Here is a 23,460-nt window from a genome sequence, read left to right as displayed (position 1 = left end):
ATTTGATGGAGGCATGTTGGAAAGATTTGAAGTGTTGGGAGATGCACGAGTGTTGGAAGAAGTGGAAGATGTAATGGAGCCACTACTAGACATAGGTTCATCAATGTAATCTTGCTCAAGAGAAGTGTCCTCAGCACATGAGTCACTAGAGGTTCCAAGATCAACAATCTCATCATCAATGAGATCTTGGATTTTATGTTTCAGCTCTATACAATTAGAAGTAGCATGGTCATTAGATTGATGATAGGCACAATAGGTATCTAAGAATGGGTTTCCATATGAGCTAGACTTTGGTAACATGGTGATCTTATTGCTAAGAAGTTTTTGCAAAGTGTCATCATAAGAATCTTCCAAAGGAGAAAAAGTTCTATTAGAAGTATGTCTAGGATCTTCTTGTTGTCTCTCAAGTGAATAGAATGCATTCATGTCTTCATCATTATCTTGGTCAAAGATAGGTCCATCATGAAATTTTGGAATAGGCTCAAAGGAGGTATCACTTGCTTGTTCTCTAAAGAGGTCTTTAGATCTAGAAGAAGAAGACATTTGATGTCTTGAAGTAGAGCACGTAGACCTAGAAGAAGAGGATGACCTCAAAGAAGGTGACTCACATGCATGTAAGGACCTTAAGGAAGATTCATGTAATGATGTAATCTTCTCCTCTAACCTTTTCTCAAGTTTAGACTTCATTGTTGTCATGCGCTTAGAGAAATGAAGGTAAGAAAGATCATTTGTCTCTTCTAGTTCTTTGTATTGCACATATAGATCTTGAAACTCTTTAGTGACATAGAGGATATCATGATCATCTAGATTTGGTTGAGGTTTTCTAGCACAAGGTTTAGATCCCATAGTTTTAGATGCAAAGCCAAGCATAAAAGAGCCTAGAAGATAACTTGATGTTGAAACTATAGGAGGTAGAGTGTTCACTTGCCAAGATAGTATAGAGAGATTAAAGTGACTTGTCAAACAATATGTCCAAGAAACTTACGACATGAATGACTCAAGTCAATAGCTAGGCAAGATGCCCAAATAGCCAAATAGATAGAGCAAGCGGGGTGACAAGTGAACAACTCTCCAACCCAAGAGTGTAGTCAAGAAATCAAGACAACCATTTCAGCAAAAAGATAACTAGCAAGTGGACATAGACCATGAAGATAGAAAGACCAAGAGCGCTAAGACCAAAGAGCCACTTCAAGCATGTTCAAAAACTAGAGACATAGCAAATCAAAGTCAAATGATGAGACTCCCCTTAGCAAGCAACAAAAGAAAAATGTTAAGACTTGGTTGACAAAGTTTGACAATAGTTGATAGCATAGCAAGTTTGATGTTCAAAAGCAATTTCTTTCCAAGCAAGATAGTGACACATGGAGTAGTCTTCAAACAATAAAGCAAGGGACAAAGCAACCTTGCATGATACAAGCATATGTGACGTCTCAAAAGAATTCCCTAGAATTATCGTCATGTGTATGTTCAAAAGATTTTCACAAGTATACCACATTCGAGAACACATCAAGCAATATCTACCTAGAAGTCATGGCTCATTACTCAACAACTTGGCCCACGCTTGATGCTCCTTTGCCTCACACCAAGTGGTTTCCCACAAGAGATATTGGCTTTGTCATGGAAGTGCCATAAGCACAACCAAGGGAACACATATGGTGAGTGTAAAATCTTGGGGTGATCCGGGTAGTCCACTAGGATCGATCCTTGCACCAAGAAGTTGAGCGGCTAGAAAAGGTAGTTACTAACTTAAGGTGTTTAGATAGGGCTTCTGTTCATAGTGTTCCTCTTTCTCCCAATTACGGGACACCTCACCTTGCGATGAGTAACTGATCTCGTGATCACAAGAGTACCTTAAGTATTCTTGCCTAGTGATCTCCCTATGGTCGAAATCCCATAAGCGATCACACTAGGCGAAGACAAACACTACGTCTACCAAAGTTTTGTGTCCTTGATAGCCTTGAGTTTATAGTGGGTTGGAAGAGCTAGGTAATCGGCTTGTCCCCACTTGGGTCGTTCCTCTCAGGTTGTCTGAGAGCAGGCCCTCTAAAGGATTCTAAACTACACAAAGAGTGGATCAACTATTGAAAGTCAAGATTTTTGATTCACCACAAGGGTGAAGAGCATACTCTCCTATTCCAATCATTTTTTCCAAAACATGCCAAGAAGATTTAGTTGTCTCTTACTCTTGAAACCAAATGGTAAGTCAAGATTTCTGATTCACCACAAGGGTAAAGAACATACTCTCCTATCACCAAAAGATCCCAATTATAAGTTTTAATGTGCCTAAAAATAAAAAACTAGTATGTGTCGCACATGTAAAAGTAAAGGACAACCAAAATTGGGTTTTTATGCATTGGGCAGCCCTGTAAACAATCGTTAGTAGCCCTTGTGCATTTGAAGCTTTGACATGCGTTCTTTTTATGCAATGTTTCAATTTTTTTTTTTCATAAGGATGACAACCTGCAATCACAACTTGTTAGCACCAAAAGTTAGTGTGAAATAACATAAAAATCTACAATAAAAAGTGGTGAGTTGCCTCAAAAATCCAATTTATCTTCCAACCAAGTACATGCAAAGAAAGTGCAAGTTAATCACAAATGCTCTCATTTTTACTCTTTGGTTTTGACCTAGTCAACATGATTGGACTTGTTTGCTATGATTTCGTACCCAAAAATAAAAATGAAAAGAAAAGACCCCTATTAAAAATTAGAGAGCTTTCCAAAAATGCAAGAAATTTAAAAAAATTTCTTCATTTGCGCTCTAGAGATTGATTTTGTCAAAACAGGCCAAATTTCTCAAATCGAGTTTTTGATCCTTAATACGACCTCAAAATTCAAAACACAAAGAAAAAACCCCTATTAAAATTAAAAAATATTTTTGGAAATGTAATTTTTTTTGAAAAAAATGCTGATGTGCGACCAGAAATGACTTTTTATGAAAAAATAAGAAAATATCATAACTTTCGCAAATCAGATCAAAATGCTCTAAAAATTAGACTGAAACATTTTGAACACATACCCAACTTGTAAAAAAAAATTTAGAACCAAACTCAAAGCGGTTTAAAAGATATGATCAAATCTTTAAACCAACTAGGATTTTGGCCTTCAAACCAATCTACTTATGGGTTGGCCTTAAAATCAAAGTGATAATTCTACAAAAGCACTTGATTAGATCCAATATGCTGCTGTAAAAAACTAGAGATAAAAAATGAAAGCAAATGGAGCTTAAACTAGATTCAAGCCCCACGGTGGGCGCCAAAAATGTACACTCGAAAGTGTCCCACTCTAAACCCTTCTATCCAAACGATTCCATGAGTTCGGAATGCTTGGATGTCGGCTTAGAGATCCCTATCCACGGAGTGCAAGAGAGTATATTTCAAGAATAAGAAGGCTCTCAGATGAGCTTTAGAGATACTCTTCTTGCTAGTAAACCATGCAATGGGAGGTTCCAAAGACAAGATGCAAGAATGCAAATGTCCCAAAGAGTTCCTCAAGAATGCAATGCAACTAAAGATGGAACTAGAATGAATATGAAAAGTGCAGCTATTCTAAGCATGGATGAGAGTGTTACAATCCAAATATTAAGCTATGTGAGATAGATTATTGCAAAATAGAAGCTAAACTAACATGCAACATGAATCTAAGCTAAAATGCTATGGTATGAGAGAATGTAGACAAGAAATAGAAGTTCTCCACAAAGCTCCAAAGAAATCTGTTAGAAAACCTGCAACATAACAATATTCAAAAGATGGATTGATTGAGGGGGGAAGCTCTCTCCCTTTTAAAGATGTATGGACGGTAGAGATCAAGATGAAGATGGTGGATGATCAACGGTGGAATTCAAAAATAGGAGTGATCCATGTGCACACACAAATCAACCAATAGAATATAAGTTGACTTTTCATATAAGACAAAAGTCTCACAAGCCTTTTCTTTTAATTGTAAAATAGAAAAAGGACTTTATGTGTGCACTTTAAGTGGGTTAGAAGAATGGGGTCTTTTATTTAATTAAAAGGAGACATGTTCTTTTAATCAAATAATGAACTTAGGATAGCATAGTCAAACTATAGGTTATAATCAAATAAATTGATTATTAGCAATTTGGTCTAGGTAAATGATTAAATTAATTTAGCCAAAATGCTGAGAAGGGGGCTAATAGTCTAGATGACCATTTTTAGGTGATTACATAACTGAGGGAGAAAGTGAGCTACCACATTGGCCTTACTAGGTCTATTAACTATGGTGATGTCAAATTCTTGCATGAGCAATAACCATTGAGCCAATCTTCCTAAAATTGCAGGTTTGTTCACCAAATATTTTTATAGCAGAATGGTTAGTGTGAACAAACATCTCATATCCACTAATGTAATACTTGAACTTATTGAGGGCATAGATGACTGCAAGTAATTCCTTTTTAGTGACCATGTAATTAAATTCTATACCTTGCAAATTTGTGTTGATGAAATAAATGGCATGTTCAATAGAGTCTACCTTCTATCCTAGCACAACACTGATAGCATAGTCTGAGGCATCCATATGAATGTGAACAGGTAGGCCCCAATTAGGTTCTCTCAAAATAGGTGTTGCGTTAAGAACTTCCTTAAGCTACAAGAAGGATGATGCACAATCATAGTCCCAAAAAAATTCAAAATCCTTTTTGAGCAGATTGTAGAGAGGTGCTACAAGTTGACTGAAGTTTTTAATAAATCTTCTATAATATCCAACATGTCCCAAAAAAATGCATACATCTTTCTACTTCTCTGGCATAGGCAAGGTACTAATGACTTGAATCTTTGTTGGATTTACTTGGATGCCTTTAGATGAAATGAAATGGTCTAGGATTGCCCCTTCTTCCATCATCATAAAACATTTCGCACTATTTAAGGAAAGGTTATAGTCCTAACATCTTTTAAGTACCATTTCTAAATTTTCTTTTGCTTCTTCAAAAGTAGCACCGCAAACAATAAAATCATCCATATAAATCTCCATGCAATTAGCAAAAATATCTTAAAAGATACTAATGACAGCACGTTGAAATGTGGTTAGGGCATTGCACAAGCCAAAAGGTAAGACTGAATAGGCAAATGTTCCCCATGGATAGGTAAAGGTTGTTTTTTTTTGATCTTCTGGGGTTATTTGAATCTAATTGTAACCACTAAAACCATCCAAAAAATAAAAATACTTTTTACCAGCTAGGTTATCAAGGACTTGGTCTATAAATGGGAATGGGAAATGGTCCTTCTTAGTGGCTAAATTGAGCTCCCTATATTCTACACAAACTCATCGTTTTCCTCCCTTTTTAGGTACTGTGACAAGGGGTGAGACCCATTGACTAACATGGATGGGGTACATAAAACCAACACTTAATATTTTTTGTAATTCATTCTTAACAATATCTTTTATGACATGGTTAACTCTCCTATGAGGCTATCAAATAGGTTTGAATTCAGCGCTAATGTAAATCTTGTGAGTATAGAGCATAGGATTCAATCCTTTCATGTCCATGTAGTCCCAAGAAAATGTGCTTTGATTCTCCTGCAGTAACTGCAACATAACTTCTTGTTGGGAGGGTGATAAAGCATTGTTTACATTCAACTCCTTGCTTGGACCAATTTCCATTTTAATAACCTTATTTGTGATGAATAATTGGGCAATAGAAGAAGAATCCATCTCATGAGGTAATAATGAATGAAGAATCTATGAAGCTTTTGAATGATGCAATGAATTCAAAGAGAGTACAATGGTTTCTAAGATACATTCAGCTTGAGGACACATTGGAGATTCTATTCCATATTCATTTAGAATAATGGATGAAATTATTTCATCTTCTTCTTGGATAGCTATAAATGTTTCTCTACCTATCATCATCAAATGATGGATGAAATTGGCTTCTAGATCATCATCACCCAAGTTTGGCAAGATTATTTGGTCATCTAGTAACAATGGTTGAGTAGTGGAGTATAAAGTTAGGTTCTTGGTATGAACACCATTGGATATGGTCATCTTTCTAGATCGACAAGCTATATAAGCATCTACTGTGGCTAACCATGATCTCCCTAAGATTAAAGTATATCCTCCCATAGTAGCCTTTAGGGAGAGAACAACAAAATCAATTGGAAATTCCTAGGAATTTAGGGTGACTATAACATCTTCTGTCATCCCATCTAGTTTAATGGTAGAGCTATCAACAAGTTGTAGGATGGTAGGGGTCTCTCTGAGGCCAATGATATGCAACCAAGACAATACCTCCATTTCCATGACATTAATAGATGCTCCTAGGTCAACCAAAGCATTTTGGACTTGGATCTCATGAATAGTGACTGTAACTACATGACTCCCAAGGTTAGAGTATTTGGGTATAGTTAATTTCTCCAACATTAAGTCAGACAATTGTCCTAGGACATGAATGGTTTTTGGATATTTCTTCCTTCCTGGCTACTTAATGCATGCTTCCTTAATAGCTTTAGTATAGGAAGGGACTTCCTTAATAGCATCCAATAATGGTATTTTTACTATCATTTTTTTCAACTAATTAAGCAAATCAATGACTGCATGGTTCTTCGTGGGTTGGTCTTGTTCTATCAACCTATGGGGAAATGGAGGTTCTTTGGCTACAAGAGAGGTATGCTAATTTGACTCATCTGTATGCTTAGTTGGAGGATCCTCAACTTCCATTATTATAGGTTTTTGGGGTGTAGGAAGAGTGGTGCCTGACCTTAAGTGAATATCATTCAATGATATGGCATAGCTTTACTGTTGAGCCTGTTGTTTAGTATTGTTTGGATTGGGATTAGGTTGAGCTGGTAATTGGGTCTACTTGGTAGGAGTATTAGTGGCTACAAGAGGGGGCATTAGAGCTTGTTGTTGAGTTAGTGGCAATAGGGTTGGTCGACTAGTTTGGGTACTCCAATTCTGAGGTTGTTTTCAACCCTGATGTTGTTGTTGCCAACCTTGTTGGGGTTGTTGCGAACTATGATTTCCACTAAAACTAGTATTTTAAAGATTTTTCCATTGATTGTTACTATTATAACTTTGAAGAGGATCTTGTGGCATACCTTTTCTTTGATCCCATGTCCTCCTTTGAGTGACATAAAACACCTCTCCATTTTCATCAATGGCTTTGAACTCGGTTGGCATTGGTTGTGTCTCCACACTTGCAACAGACTTACATCTACAATGTTTTTTTCTTTTCTCTACAATGTGGAAAATAGATAATTCTAGCTTGGATACTCCTAAACTGCCATTGGACTTATGTGGTAGATCTCCAAGTCTCCTACCTTTCTTGACAGTAGCTCTGGAATAATTCAGGCATATACTTTATATATCAGTTCAAGTCTTTTAAGTGATATCCCCTCCTACCATAAGGTCTATAGCTTCAATGCTTCCTTTATCTACTCTAAGAAAAAGATGTTTCTTGGATTCCTCATTCAATTGATGCTGTGTGTTATGTTGTAGATTAAAAATGAATTGGGAAACATAATCATCTAAGGTTTCATCATCCTTTTGAGACATTTTGAAAATGTCATCCCCTTCTAAATCTTGACCTCTATAGTATCCTTATACTTTGTGAGAAATAGATTGCTCATTGTAGGCCAATCTACTATAGCATTGGCACCCAACCCCATGAACCATCTTAGAGAAGCTTCTTTAAGGGTAGAAGGAAACAACTTCAATTTGTGGGCATTAGTTGTATAGTCATAACTTCTACATAGTATGTCAAACTCAAAGAGAAAGGTTTCAAGGTCTTCATTGATCAAGCCATAAAACTTGGGGAGTGCAACAAGAGGCATGTTCTTCAAATTTTGGTTACCTTGTTGAGTATGAATAGGAAAATGGAATGTTTGTTGAGGCAGAGCCATTTCTGGAGGAGGTACTACTAATGGTGCTTGATATATGACAAGAGCAAGTGGATTATCTTGGTATTTAGGTTCAGAAAAGAGATCATCTAGATGCAAGGATTCATCAAAGGATGAGGGTATTCATTCTTGAGTAGCAGTAAATGGATTTTCAAAAGGTTCTTCATTCTCATTGTGAGGTTCTTGATGAAAAATGTCTTCTTGAATATTATGGGGGAAGGGATCTCCCAAAGGGGTCACTTCTTCTATGCATGAAAAATCTAATCTAACATAATGACTTTAGGGTTGAATTAGATTGACACCTTCCTTGGCAATAGTGCCAAAAATGGCCGATCAACTAATAACCTTAGTAACAAAGGATTGGAGATCTTTCTACATTGACTCTATGACTAAATAGAATCATGTATTTTCCTAAGAACAACATATTGACTTCATTTTATTTGTCAACCCAGGAGCGTAAGCTTGAGAGGGTGGCTGTAAAGTATATGCTTTGATTCCTTTTTAAGTCATTACAACTAAAATAAAAAAGGAATGCTAAAAGAACTAAGAAAATCTACTTATGTATCTATGCTGCAATAATAGTTCAATGATTCTGTTATCAATGGCTACAGGAACATCAAATTTCTACTTTACAAAGGAAACAAACAAAGAAATAAAATCTATTCTAACAAAGCAATTTACTCACCAAGTGGGCCCCCTTGGATGAGTCAACAAAAAAATGATCAAGTCTGAAGGTGGAAACTTGAACTATGTATTCTATTAATTCATAATAAGATTATCTAAAAGTAAGATTACACACTATTGAACAAAACAATCTATTCTATCTTCTTCCAGTCAAAACTAGGAAAAAATTTCCTTTCAAGGTTACAACAAAAATTATTTAAAGGAAAGCTATAACAACTTCCTACTTCTACGATCACTCCATCATCGAGAATTAATTATAGATCATAAAGTTCACAATAGAAATATCATTAACTACATTTTAATTCCTCCAAGAATATAGTAGGTTGAGGAAGTTGTATTCATGCACTACCATAACATAAATCACACCATATTCTTGTTGTTGTGATGATTCATCAATCTAGTTGACATTGACTTAGTGTTGAAATGCTGACTTGGACATGCACAAAAAACACCTACAAAACATTAAACACAACAACTTCTACATGAATACATATTCATTTCATCATCAATGTTATTGATTAGAAAAATAGGTTTTATAGGGATCCTGAAACCCAAAAGTTAAAACATATCAAAAGGCTGATAACAAGCAACAAAAGACTAGCCACGGTCCATACCTATCAAAAGGTTGATAATAAGCACAAAAGCCCATCCATAGTACTACGACAAACCAAAAGGCCAAAACAACGTGTAGGCAAAAAGCCAAAAACCAAAAACCACAGAAACCAAACAAACCAAAAGATAGGAAATGAAAAACTTTTTGATAATGTTCAACATCAATGTTAGACATGGTATAATGTTCAAATTATCACTCAAGAAAATTCTATGGTTTTAGGAAGAAACCTACCCAAACAATAACATGGATGAGAAGATATTTATCAGCATGTAATATTCCTTCATTAAACTATACAAATCCATAGATTCAAACAAACACAACATATCTGAACAATCTATACTTCAATCTTCATGTCTTAACATATCAATAATATATTCATAAAAACATAAGTTCTTTTGCTTAAATCATAGAGTCATTAAATGTTTCTTGCAAGATAATTGCCTAAAAACAAGATAAAAGGTTCCCAAAATAATGGCTTTTTAGAAGCTCATCAATGTCTATACTCTTGACAATAGTGACAACCATACTTTACATTATAATCCCAATTATAAGAGTTGCCATTGTTCTTTACCTTTGTCTACTTGTTTGATGACCACATGGGTTTGGATCTGCACTCAAAAGCTCTATGTCCATACTTATGATAGTTATAGCAGTATCCTTCAAATCTTTGAGTGTGCATGGTCTTGGTTTTGCATTCATGTGTTTGATGACCCTGTTTGTTGCACTTGTGGCAGTGACCCATGTTCTTTTGCTTACCATTTTGATTTACAGTCTTGCTCCTGCAAACATTGGTAGTATGACCTATCTTACCACAATTATGACAAGTAGGTTTGGAGTTCTTACCTTTATTACTTCTTTCTTCACCACTTTTGGATGATTCTCCTTCTTAAGTACTAGTATATCCTAATCCAAATGTATCATTGTTAGATCTAGGGGATCTCATCAATTGTTTAATGTACTTGATGGCTTCACTAGGCTTATTAATACTTTTAGCAAACACCTTTTCTCTTTTTAGATCATTAATCATTCTGCAACATCAATGTTGTGATCTCAATGTGTTTACCATTTATTTCATGATTAACAATCATGACTTGATTCATTGTTTCTAGTTGCATGTGAGCAATCCTATTTATCTTTGATATTTTTTCTTCCAGTCTGCTGGTCAAAAATCTTTTGTCATCTTCAATCATGACTTTGTCTTCCATAGCTTTCTTTTTCTATTTGCTCACCTCACATAGCAATATGGCTTGTGATTCTTGCTTTATCTTTAGATTTCTAATCTATTTAGCCAAGGTTCTATTCTTTTCCATTAGATCTGCAATTGTTGCATCAAATTCATTAGAGTTTCCATTTGAAAATAGTTTAGTAGTGTCCATCTCTTAGTATTGTGTGTCATTCTCCTTAATAGAATTTTCCTTCATTCTTCTCAATGATTTGTTTAGATCTTCTCTTGCTTCATTCAAATTATGTAGAATGAGTTGTATTTCAATCTCCTAGTTCTCAATAATCTTTCTAAACTTGTAGACTTCCATTTCCAATATCTTTCCTCAAAGCTACAAAGCTTTACTTTCAGAGGACTTCACTTTGATACCAATTGTTGGAAATACAATAGGAAAGGTAAATTTTGCGAGGAGTTGGGGGGGGGGGGTTGAATCAGTGCTTCAAAATTTTACTCATAAAAACATTCACCATACATCCATCTCACAATTTAACAAGTAAACTGAAATACCATATAAAGCATATACATCTAAAATATGTAAACAAGTAAGCATTCACACATGTATGACACAAGATATGATTACCCAAAAACCCTCCAATGAGAAAGTAAAATTGGGGTGAGTATGACACCCACAAATCTTCACTACTGTAGTAATAAAGAGTATCCAATGAGGGTTACAATGTTTGATCATGAAACATGATCTACCTTGTGAAAGGTCTGCCTTGTTAAAAGTTTACAAAGACTATTAGGTCATACCCTGTTAAGGATTTCAACAACCTGTTAGAAGTGTGCCTGATTAAAGGACTTTAACTCACAATTAAGTAAGAACATTGTTAGAGGATTTCAATACAACCTATTAGGACTACTCTGTTAAGAGATTTAACTAATTCACCTATTAGAATGTATCAACAATGATCTTGCAATTAGCACTTTGTTGCTTGATGTTAGATCACCTCTATACTAATGTGTGCTTGATCCTTTTTTATCAGATGCCTCTCTTCTATCCACTATTTCCTTTCCTCTATTCTCCTTTAATTGATTTTGCAATGTAACTCAGATCATAATACCTTAGTCACCATGAATGTCCTATTTATGCATGCAAGCTCTCCTTCTCTGCTCTTCTCTCTCTCTCTCTCTCACACACACACACACACACTCTCTCTCTCTAGAACATTTAGGGTTTGTCCTCCTTAAGAAGACCTAGGTGACATGATTAGGTATGAATCAATGCCTATGGTTCATCCATATTATTTCTTAAACCTTCCCTTTTCCTATTTGGATGCATGAAATATATAGGGATTCATACTTAAGATTTGTCCTTATCAACAAAAGATCATAAATCAATCCTTAAGTTAGCTTAAATACAATTTACATAGTAGTTTGTGCTAATACAAACAACTATGTCAAAATTGTGTTACTTGACATCTAAAGTCCCTGGTGCTCGACAATAACTATGACTTTAATGCTATCACTCAACATTTGAATGACTCCACATGCATTGCTTGCTCGACATCTGAATCACTTGGCACATACTATTTGCTCGACACTTGAATGACTCAACACATGAGTGACTTGACATTCATTGTTTACTCAGCTTGTTCTAACTTATATGTTGTGTATGACATATGTTACTTGTTTGGCATGAACTAAGTAAATGACTTAACTAGTGTTGACACTTATCAAAACCAATATGAGATTAATAATTTTTGTGTCTTCTCCTTCATCCTTGAAGATGGTAAGCTGAACTACCAATGCACAAGTTTGTGAGCCTGTGAGAGAATCCAATTGAGAGAGCTTACTTGCTTTTGAGTCAAACAATCACAAAAAACCTCAAAGTATGGCATGGTAAATCTATTATTCAAAGCATCTTTATTGGAATAGAAGGTAGAAGCAAAAATCTGAAAGTTTCCATGAAGCTTAGAAAGAATTAGATAAATGCACTCAGTGTCAGTCTTGGTCTTTCTACAACCTTGCAATAAAGATCTCTGTTGATTGAACTTCATCAAGAAGTCTTCAATGGAAGGAAAAAAATCTAGTACAAAAGAGGTAAGCTCTACCTCAATCTAAAGTGCCTTGAACTCATTCACTATACCAAACAAGCCTTCAAGCTTAGTCCACAAAGCTAGAGGGGTAATGCACCCATCAAGATGAAACTGTAGACTATTAGCTAGCTATAAACCAATAAATCTTATTGCCTCATCCATCTTGTTCCCATGTTGCATTGTAGTGCCTCTCATGTTTGCAGTCTGTACCTTGATGTATTTTGATCTGAGAAATACTTTTACTGATGTCATTTGTATTTTGAGATGACTTGATGGTCAGATCTTATACTTTGCTTCCAGTATCATAGATGTTAGATTACTATGTTGTTTAGTTTATCATATTTTCATGATGATTCCATTTTGAGATGACAATATATTTTATAATGATACATGCTTATTCAATATTTGGACATATCTCTGATTATGTATATGTGGGATTTAATGCTATGGTTATTTACTTCATTCTTACTTTGTGATGCTTTATACAAATGTGAGTGATGTAGATGGATTATTTTAGTGTAATTAAATAAATGGTTAAATTAGGATATTTAATGCATTTATTGCTTCGACTATATTATTATAGGCAATTGCACTTGATTATGTGTTTTAGTGTGTAGGATTTATATCCCTGGCAGTGGCACATAGAGTTAGTGATTTAACTATTCATATGTTACCAATGTCGCCCCTATATGGTCAACGTATCTTAATTAATTTTTGGTGATTTTATTAAATCTAGAATCATTCACATTATGTGATTAGACTTGTGAATGTGTCTATGCATTTAGAGGTTCGCATTGTCATGAGGGTTGTTAAGGAAATTATGTGATTTTTGGGTTTTCACACTTGATTTGATTTGATTTTTAATTTTTGGTAGCTTTGCCATAGATGAATTCCAATTACTTGGAATAGAGTATTTTTCTTTGGGTTGATTCAAGGTTTAACTAGATTACTTGATTATTTACCCTAATCAATTATTCAATCGAAAAGTGAATAAGTATCCAAAAGAAAATTAATTCCTCACTTCTCACTTTTGGAAATTACAAAATTGAAAGCTTTTTCCAAAATCCTCTTATAGAGGATTGCATCTCTATTCTTTGTGAGAGCTATGGGCATGGGATCTTTGTGAGATCAGTCTTATTGGATCCAACTCAGGGAGACCTTGGATTGTCGCAACTTTTGGCAGCTTTTGCAAGATATTTATTTTATTTGGCTATTTCCTATTTCTTCCCTTTTTTTTTGTCAGGTAGGCCTCTCCTATTTTAATGTTTCAACATCATTTATTCTTTTGTTTCTGGTAGCTATTGGTTAGGAGGTTGAGAACTAGTGTTCCCCTCTATTTTTGTTTGCTGGTTTTGCCTAGTTGGTTGGGTATAAACATTTTTCCTAGTTTTCATGATGAGGGTTTGGGGTTTTGCACCATTATGCTGATTGTTTTTGCATATGGTGTCTGAACTTGAATTTTATTGGATTTTTGTGGCTTTTGTGCCCCAAGACCAAATGGGTTTTAATTTCAAATTTTTTGAGTTTTGAGGGTTTTACCTCAATTTGTATGCCACCCAATTTTATTGGGTTTTCTTGGCATGATGTTGGTCATGGACTTAGAGTATCCATAGGATGTTAGTCAGACCAATGTTGCACTTTTATGTTGCATCGAGATGCATGCCACATCCATCCTTCTAAACTTGTTTTTGATTGAGTGTTATTTCTACTTGTGTTCTCATCTTACCCTTGTGTTATGATCTTCGTGATAGTGGTGTGCGACACATGAGCACGCGTGCATACATTTTTCAGGTGACTTGCGAGGCCTGATCTTTCATGGTATTTCCAAAAGTTATGTTCATTGGGGGTTGGGTTGGGAATATGCATGTTTATGGGTACTCATAATTGGATAAGCATGGGTAGGGTAGGGTAGCACCATGGAGGGGGCTTCTATCTTGCAACCTGGTGATCATTGTGCCCAGAGGGTTGGTAGAGGAAGTTTTAATCAAGTGATGACTAAATAAAATACTGGGCGATAATAAAACTAAGATAATAAAAGGAAACAATGTGAGAGCCTTCCGTTGGGAAGTTGAGTCTGCATGATACTGAGATTGGGCTTTTCGATGCCAAGTGACTTTCCATGCAATGAGTCCCTACATAGTTAACCATTGAGTATTTGACTAGGACCTATAGTACTTGCATTGTCTTATGATCTTGGTTTCAGTCATCTTACTATCCGACGTGAGTGTTAGCCATGGATGTCTATTTTATGTGTGTTTGTGGTTGGATTATTATCTCCATCAGCACAATGGGAGTGGACCTATGAATTCCATGTGGTTGGGAGGCATAGCTACCTATCCACTACTGGGGATCGGTGTACAGAGACAGTCTATTATTCTAGTGTGACCACTGCTTATTGTCTCATTTGGTACTTCAGGTTCTTAAGTATGTTATCTTGTGATTTATGCTTTCATTGGAATGCTTGGATATCATGTTTAGATGATGTTAGTTTATTTTATGCATTCGTATATTACAATGTTTAGCATATGATTAGATGATGTGATTTTCTTAGTTGGAGTATCTATTGCTTTACTGGATTAACATGTTAGATTTCCTTGTTCTTATGAAGTTATTACATTTTAGTAGTGACACCCTCATAAGACAACTCTGACTATTTGGTTGATAGTTTGGAATGTTGCACGTAGGGGATGGATAGGACCTTCGAGGTCTCATGATGCTATTATGGCTAGGAGGAACCACACAATAGTTTAGTTGTTCATTTATTGCGATGTTCTTTTAGTACATTTCCTTTACTGCTATGTTTCAGATGGTCAAATATAGTTTCCATCTTGTAGTTATTATGTTTGAGTGTTTAAGCCTCAATTTGTGGATCTGGTATTCCTCGGTGTGGAGAAATTGTTTTCCCTATCTTCTCATTTTGTGTTTACCTTGCTTGTTGTGCAAAACCTCATGCAAGATTGTGCTCTCTCCTACGTGAGACTTGGCATTTCCTCACACCCAGGCTTACATTTCTTCATGTGACTCTTGGTACTTCCTCACGTCAATGCAATGGTTTTTGGCTATTGGACCAAGTATTTCTTCGCATGAAAGGGTAGTTTCTCATGTGGCATGTTGTACTTCCTCACAAGAAGGGGTACTTCCTCACACAAAAATATTAGTTGGGATTTTCTCACATAGTAAATTGGGGGCATCTCTGCTATTTTTCGGGGAACGCAATTTGGTGATTTGAGTACCCTTTTGGATTGCTTATATTTCCTTGCCTCGACAGATTGGAGATTTTATGTTCTATTGTTGCCTTTGGTTTTTGTCTTTCTGTTGAGCATGTTAGTTTGGTAGTGGTGCTTGGAGATTCGTTGGTTGCTTGAATGGTTGGTTAAGTCTTCCATTGCAATCTTTGTGATCCTTGTATATTGATTTTCATGTGCATCCATACTTGTTATTTTTCAAAAATATATTGGCTTATATTTATCCTTGTTCCAAGAATCTCTAAGCAAGGCACTGCATTGGTATTAGAGCCCATGTTGCAACATTGGGATCTCTATGTTATGCTTCCACTATGTTATTGTTTCAGTGTATGTATGGTTATCTTATGTTTTCTATTGTGATATCTTGTTGGTTCATGATTGTGACTCTTATAATTGTGATGTATAATTTTGAACCTTATCTTGTGATTTTTTAGTGATGCCTCCTATACATAGACTTAGTGGTTGGGGTAGCAAGCAATGAAATAACCATGAAGAAGAACACCAGGAAGAGGAACTCCAAGTTGGTGGGCAAGAACAAGGTAACAACATCCAGGGTAGCATTGAGGCATTGATGCCGGTGCTACAAGAGATTCTTTCTCAGTTGGGACCTTGTGTGGAGGAACGTCAAAAGGACAGTGGTTGGAAAGAGGGATCTCATCATGGAGATTCTCATATGTTATATCATAGGGAAGAGGAGGAGCATGACCATGAGCATGAACGTTCTTGCACACCACTTGGTGGTAGAGGGCACCAATGGAGAGGCCATGGTTGAAATGACGATGACTTCACTCAGGTGGAGATGATGTGAGAACTTCAAAGGTCTAAACCACCACTATTTGATGGCTAAGGGATAGGGCTCAAGATTGAGACCTGGTTATTATATATGCGGCATTGTTTTTCCTTGTTACCTTATAAAAGCAATGTCAAGGCCCATTGTGCTATCACACAGTTAAGAGACCATGGATCTATATGGTGGGATATGGAGAGCGAGAAGCTTCATATTGATGTGGTAGATCTCACTTGGGAGATCTTTGAGCAGAGGTTTACAGAGAAATTCCTTTCTCCACAATACCTTGAGGCTTGCACTAATGAATTCCATGAGCTCAAGCAGGGGAATATGATGATGGATTAGCATGAGAAGTAGTTTCTTGGGTTGAGGTAGTATTTCACCTATCGTCATGATGAAGCACTCCTCACTTAGCATTTTGTTAGGGGCCTTAGGGGCTCTATCACTGGAGATGTTCATGTTCACCAGTTGAGGATGCTTGCACTTTCCACAGAGAAGGCAAGAATTATTGAGAGTAATGTAGCCAGTGGGTTCAGTAAAAAAATTAGGTTCTTAAAATCAAAGTGCATGAACTTCAAGACAAGATGTACAATTTACTTAGTCCTTAGGAAAGGGCCAAACCCAGTCAACACCTTCTTAGGGTGGTAAATGTCATGGTAATCAATGAGGGTATTGGACCAAAGGTGGATAATCTTCAAGTACCTTAGGGAAGAAAGGGGATGATCATAGCCATGGATAGAAATCTCAATAAGATCACCCTCTTCAGAGTAGTCAAAAAAACTCTAGCAAGGGAAGTGCACCATATTCTAGTGCTACTTAAGGTGGTTGTGGAACTGGATCTAGCTTTCTAGGAAACTATTATTCTTGTGGCCAACCTAGCCATAAAGCATTGGGATTTCCTATTAAACCTTCTTCAGGGCCTATTAGGGGTGCAACTAGATCGGATCCTACTATGGGAGATGTAGGAAGGAGTCATCGAGTCTTTACGGTGGTTGAAAACTGTCAAGCTAAGCATCGAAGTATCGTAGTGACGGCTACATGTATGTTGCATGGTATTTCATCTTTAGTATTATTTGACTTTTATGCTTCAAATTCTTTTATTTCACCATCTCTTGTTCAACAATGTGGGCTATTGGTAGTATGTCAAGTCAATAGTTGGCAATTTGAGTTAGCAAGTGGTTGTAGACTCCTTGGTCAATGGTCGTAGTTTGAATTTGGGTACCTTAACCACCATAGTGGATCTTTGTATCCTAACTTTAGGATCATATGACATTGTTTTGGGCATGGATTGGTTAGTCACCCATCAAGCCAATATAGATTATCGTCGTAAGTCAATACAATGCGTTGACGACATAGGTGGAACTTTTAGGAGTTTAGAGACTAGTCTTACTTTGGATGATCTCAAGTAATAAGCTGAAGTAGAGTGTACAAAAGGGATGTTAGATGTTGTAGTTTCTATCAGTGATCTTGAGGAGGTCAAGAGCTATATGGTGACACTTGATGGTCACTCACTCCTTTGTGAGTATGCAGATGTTCTTGATGAGATACCCAGTATGCCATCATAGAGTGACATTGACTTTTGGATTGATCTTGTACCAGGAGCGAAGCCAATTTCATGAGCTTTGTACTGCATGACTATGTAGGAGTTGAGTGAGCTTAGATTATAGTTGAAGGAATTTTTGGCCAAGGGCCATATTCATTCTAGTGTATCCCCGTGGGGTGCACTAGTCATTTTTGTGAAGAAGAAAGATGGATCATTGCATTTATGCATTGACTGTCACTAGTTGAATAAGGTAACGATGAAGAACTAGTACACTTTACCAAGGATAGATGACTTGTTTGATTAGATGAAGGGGGTAGGAGTGTTCTTCAAGATTGATCTTAAGTCAGGATACCATCAACTTTATATCTATGAGGTTGACATTCATCGGATAACTTTTTGTACATGATATGGGCATTATGAGTTCACAGTTGTACCCTTTGGGTTAACCAATGCACCTGTCAGTGTTCACGAGTTTGATGAATGGGGTATTTCAAACATACCTTGATCAATGTTTCATTGTATTTTTGGATGACGTATTGATCTATTTGAAGGCTGTTGAGGAAGATGAGGTCCATTTATGCTAATTGTTGCAATGTTTGCAAGATCATTAGTTGTATGGAAACTTGGGTAAATGTAGATTCTCCCAGTTGGAGGTAAAGTATTTGCGGCATATCATCATTGGTGATGGTATTGCGATGGATGTAGAGAAAATCTGAGCTATCATAGATTGGTTGGTAGCCACTAAGGTCTTAGAAGTTCATAGTTTCATGGGATTAGTGAGTTACTACCGTTGCTTTGTGAAGGAATTTTCATGAGTAGCTCATCTCATCACTTCTCTTAAGTGAAAATGGAAGAAGTATGTTTGGTCAGACTAGTGTGAGGTAGCATTTAATACTCTTAAGGAGTGTTTGACTAGTGTACTAGTCCTTGTAGTGCCTAATATTGTAGGCAATTTCATGGTTTGTGTAGATGCTTTGTTGGAAGGTGTGGGTGTAGTGTTGATGCAAGATGGTTGTGTGAGTGCATATGAGTCTAGAAAACTCAAGGACCATGAGCTTAACTACCCCACTCATGATTTGGAACTCACAAGCATAGTGCATGCTCTTGTTCATTGGAGGCATTTCCTTTTGGGACACATGTTTGAGTTGCATAGTGATCATAGGAGCTTGCCGTATATCTTTACTCAGCCAAACTTGAATGCATGACAGTGTCACTAGATGGAGTTCCTATGCGAATATGACTTTGATGTTCACTATATTAAAGGGAAGGATAATTTTTTCATGGATGCCTTGAGTAGGAGGTGACATGAGATATCAATTCTGTCATTGGGAGTAGATTTGCAGGGTCATATCTTGGATCCTTGCCTAGTGACACTTGGTATCAAGAAGTGAGGGCGGAGATTGAGTCTAGACATACCCTTGAGGGGAGGTTTTTAGGTTATTTGCTTGAGTCTGATGGATTACTACAACACTTGGGGCACATTTATGTACTAGTGTCTAGTGATCTTTGTACCTTAGTTTTGTTGAAAGCAGACCATGCACCATATTTTGCACATCCCGATGTCAAGAATATGCATGCTGATATTAAATAGTTATACTTTGGGGCAGGGATGAGGCATGATGTTGCTAATTTTATTGCTTAATGTCTCCAGTACCAAAGAGTGAAGGTAGAGCATCAACACCCGATGAGTCTTTGTAGCCGCATGCTATTCCACAGTGGAAATGGGATACAATATCTATTGAATTCATCACTAGGTTACCTATGTCATCACGATGACATGGTTTTATTATGATGACAGTGGACAAGTTGTTCAAGGTGGCACATTTTTCACCCATGAAGACATCCTATAAAACTTCTTTTGTAGTGCATATTTTCTTGGCAGATATTATTCATTTACATGGGATCCCTCATTGAATCATTTGAGATAGAGATTCAGTGTTTACTTCAGCACTATGGATGTCTCTATAGCATGCTTTAGGCGCATAGCTTAATTTTAGTTTGGCTTATTACCCAGATATTGATGGTCAAATAGAGAGAGTGAACTAGGTTCTAAAAGATATGCTTTGCATGTATGTGATGGATAGGTAGGTGAAGTGGGATAATTATTTATGCCTTGTTGAGTTTGCATACAACAATGGGTATCATAGTTCTCTTGGCATGCCACCTTTTCAGGCCTTGTACATTAGACCGTGTTGTACCCCTTTGGGTTGGGATCATTTGGAGGATCAAGTTCTTCTAGATCCACAAATGCTTTAGGATATGAAGCAACAAGTTGTTCATATTAGAGAACATTTGGCTATTGCTCAAGATAGGCATAAGAAGTATGCAGATGCGCATAGGTTGGATTGCCACTTTTCTATTAGTGACAAGGTGTTTTTGAGAGTGCATCCAAGGAAGAGCCCCACCTGTTATGGGAAGGCTCTAAGTTGGTGTTATGTTTTATTAGATCATTTGAGATTCTCAAGAGGATTGGTCCTATTGCTTATCAACTAGCATTTCCACCTAGCCTATTGCGCATCCATGATGTTTTTCATGTATCTGTTTTGAGACAGTACATTCAGTATATTCTCGATGTGACCCATGCTCTTGATTGGGGTGTTTTATAGGTGGAGGGTGGGAAACTTTCTTTGGAGCCCATTCAAATCTTTAGCATCAAAGACTAACTTTGAGAGATTAGGAAATAGAGTAGGTAAGGGTCTGGTGGGACCCAAGCGATGAGACCACTGTACCATGGAAGGATGCTACACGTTTAAGAGGATTGTACCCCCATATTTTTGTGAGCTTCCAAGAGTAAGCTTATGCCTAGTGGGGGAGGATTTAGTGCCTCTTGTGCTTGTAATATGTACCTTGATGTATTTTGATCCAAGAGATACTTGTACTCATGTTATTTGTATTTTGAGATGACTTGATGGTCAGATGTTACACTTTGATTCTAATATCATAGATGTTAGATTACTATGTTGTTTAGTTGATCATATTTGCATGACGATGCCATTTTGAGATGACAATATGTTTTATGATGATAAATGGTAATTCGATATTTGGATATATCTCTGATTATGTATATGCGAGATTTAATGCTATGGTTATTTACTTCATTCTTGCTTTGTGATGCTTTATGTGAATGTGAGTGATGTAACTGGATAATTTTAGTATAATTAAATAAATGGTTAAATTAGGATATTTAATGCATTTATTCCTTTGGCTATGTTATTATATGTAATTGCACTTAATCATGTGTTTTAGTGTGCAAGATTTATATCCTTGGCAGTGGCACATGGAGTTAGTGATTCAGCTATTCATATGTTACCAATGTCGCCCTTGTATGGTTGATGTATCTTAATTAATTGTTTAAACTAAACCTTTTGGTGATTTGATTAAATTTGAAATTATTTGCATGACATGATTATACTTGTGAATGTGCCTATGCATTTAGAGGTTCACATTTTCGTGAGAGTTGTTAAGAAAATTATGTGATTTTTGGGTTTTTTGGGCTTTATTTGATTTGATTTTTAATTTCTAGTAGCTTTTCCATAGATGAATTCCAATTACTTGGAATAATCTATTTTCATTTTTGATGATTCAAGGCTTAACTAATTATTTACCCTAATTGATTATTCAATCAAAAAGTGAATAAGTATCCAAAGAGGAAATTAATTCCTCACTTCTCACTTTTGGAAATTACAAAATTGAGAGCTTTTTCCAAAATCCTCTTCTGGAGGATTGCATTTTTGTTTGTTATGAGAGCTATGGGCATGAGATCGGTCTTGTTGGGTCCAACTTAGGGAGACCTTGGATTGCCATAACTTTTGGCAGCTTTCACGGGATATCTATTTTATCCAGTTATTTTCCATTTTTGTCCTTTTTGCTATTAGGTAGGGCTCTCCCATTTTTATGTCTTAGCTCCATTTTTGCTTTTCATTTCTGGTAGCTATTGGTTAGGAGGTTGAGAACTAGTGTTCCTCTCTACTTCTATTTGCTGGTTCTACTTAGTTAGTTGAGTATGAATATTTTTCCTAGTTTTCAAGATGAGGGTTTGGGATTTCACACTATTATGTTGGTCATTTTTGCATACAGTGTCTAAACTTGAATTTTATTGGATTTTCTTGGCCTTTTTTCCCCAAGACCAAATGGGTTTTAATTTCAAAGTTTTCATGTTTTGAGATTTTTACCTTGATTTGCATGCTTCCTAGTTTTCTTAGGTTTTCTTGCCATAATGTTGGTCATGGACTTAGAGTATCCATAGGATGTCAGGTAGACCACTATAGCACTTTTATGTTGCATTGGGATGCATGCCACATCCATCCTCCTAAGCTTGTTTGCAGTTGAGTGTTATTTTTGCTTATGTTCTCATCCAACCCTTGTGTTATGATCTTCATGATGGTGGTGTGCTACACATGAGCATGTGCGCGTGCATTTGTCGGGTGACTTGCGAGGCCCAATCTTCTATGGTATTTCTAGGAGTTATGTTCATTGGGGTTGGGTTGGAAATATGTATGCCTACGGGCTCATCATAGGATGAGCATGGGTAGGGTAGGGTAGCACCAAGGAGGGGGCTTCTATCTCACAGTCTGGTGATCATTGTGTTTAGAGGGCTAGTAAAGGAAGTTTTAATCAAGTGATAACTAAATAAAATACTAGGTGATAATGAATCTAAGATAATAAAAGGACACAGTGTGAGATCCTTCCACTAAGAAGTTGAGCCTACATGATAGTGAGATTGGGCTTTTCAATGCCAAGCGACTCTCCATGTAGTGAGTCCCTACATAGCTACACATTGACCTATAGTACTTGCATTGTCTCATGATCTTGGTTTCAATCATCTTACTATCTAGTGTGAGTGTTAGCCATGGATGTCTATTTTATGTGTGTTTTTAGTTGGATAATTATCTCCATTAGCATGGTGGCAGTGGACCTATGGGTTCCATGTGGTTGGGATGCATAGCTACCTATACCACTACTGGGGATTGGTGTATAGAGACAATCTATTGTTCCACTACGACCAATGCTTGTTGTCTCACTTAGTACTTTAGGTTCTAGATTATGTTATCTTGTGATTTATACTTTCATTAGAATGCTTGGATATCATGTTTAGATGATGTTAGTTTATTTAATGAATTCCTATATTATGATATTTAACATATGATTAGATGATGTGATTTGCTTAGTTGGAGTATCTATTTCTTTACTAGATTAGCATGTAAGATTTCCTTGTTCTTATGATGTTATTGCATTTTAGTAGTGACACCCTCATAAGACAGCTCTGACTATCTAGTTGGTAGTTTGGGATGTTACACGCAGGGGATGGCTAGGACCTTTGAGGTCTTATGATCCTATTATGGTTGGAGGAAAAATGCAATAGTTTAGTTTTTCATTCATTGTGATGATGCTTTTAGTACATTTCCTTTACTGGTATGTTTCAAATGGTTAGATGTAGTTTCTATCTTGTAGTTATTGTGTGCAAGTGTTTAA

The sequence above is a fragment of the Cupressus sempervirens genome, chromosome 8 (genome assembly GCF_028749045.1).
Source record: "Cupressus sempervirens isolate cs-2001-9-10 chromosome 8, ASM2874904v1, whole genome shotgun sequence".
NCBI classification, from domain to species: Eukaryota; Viridiplantae; Streptophyta; class Pinopsida; order Cupressales; family Cupressaceae; genus Cupressus; species Cupressus sempervirens.
Note: the sequence above shows the minus strand (reverse complement) of the source record.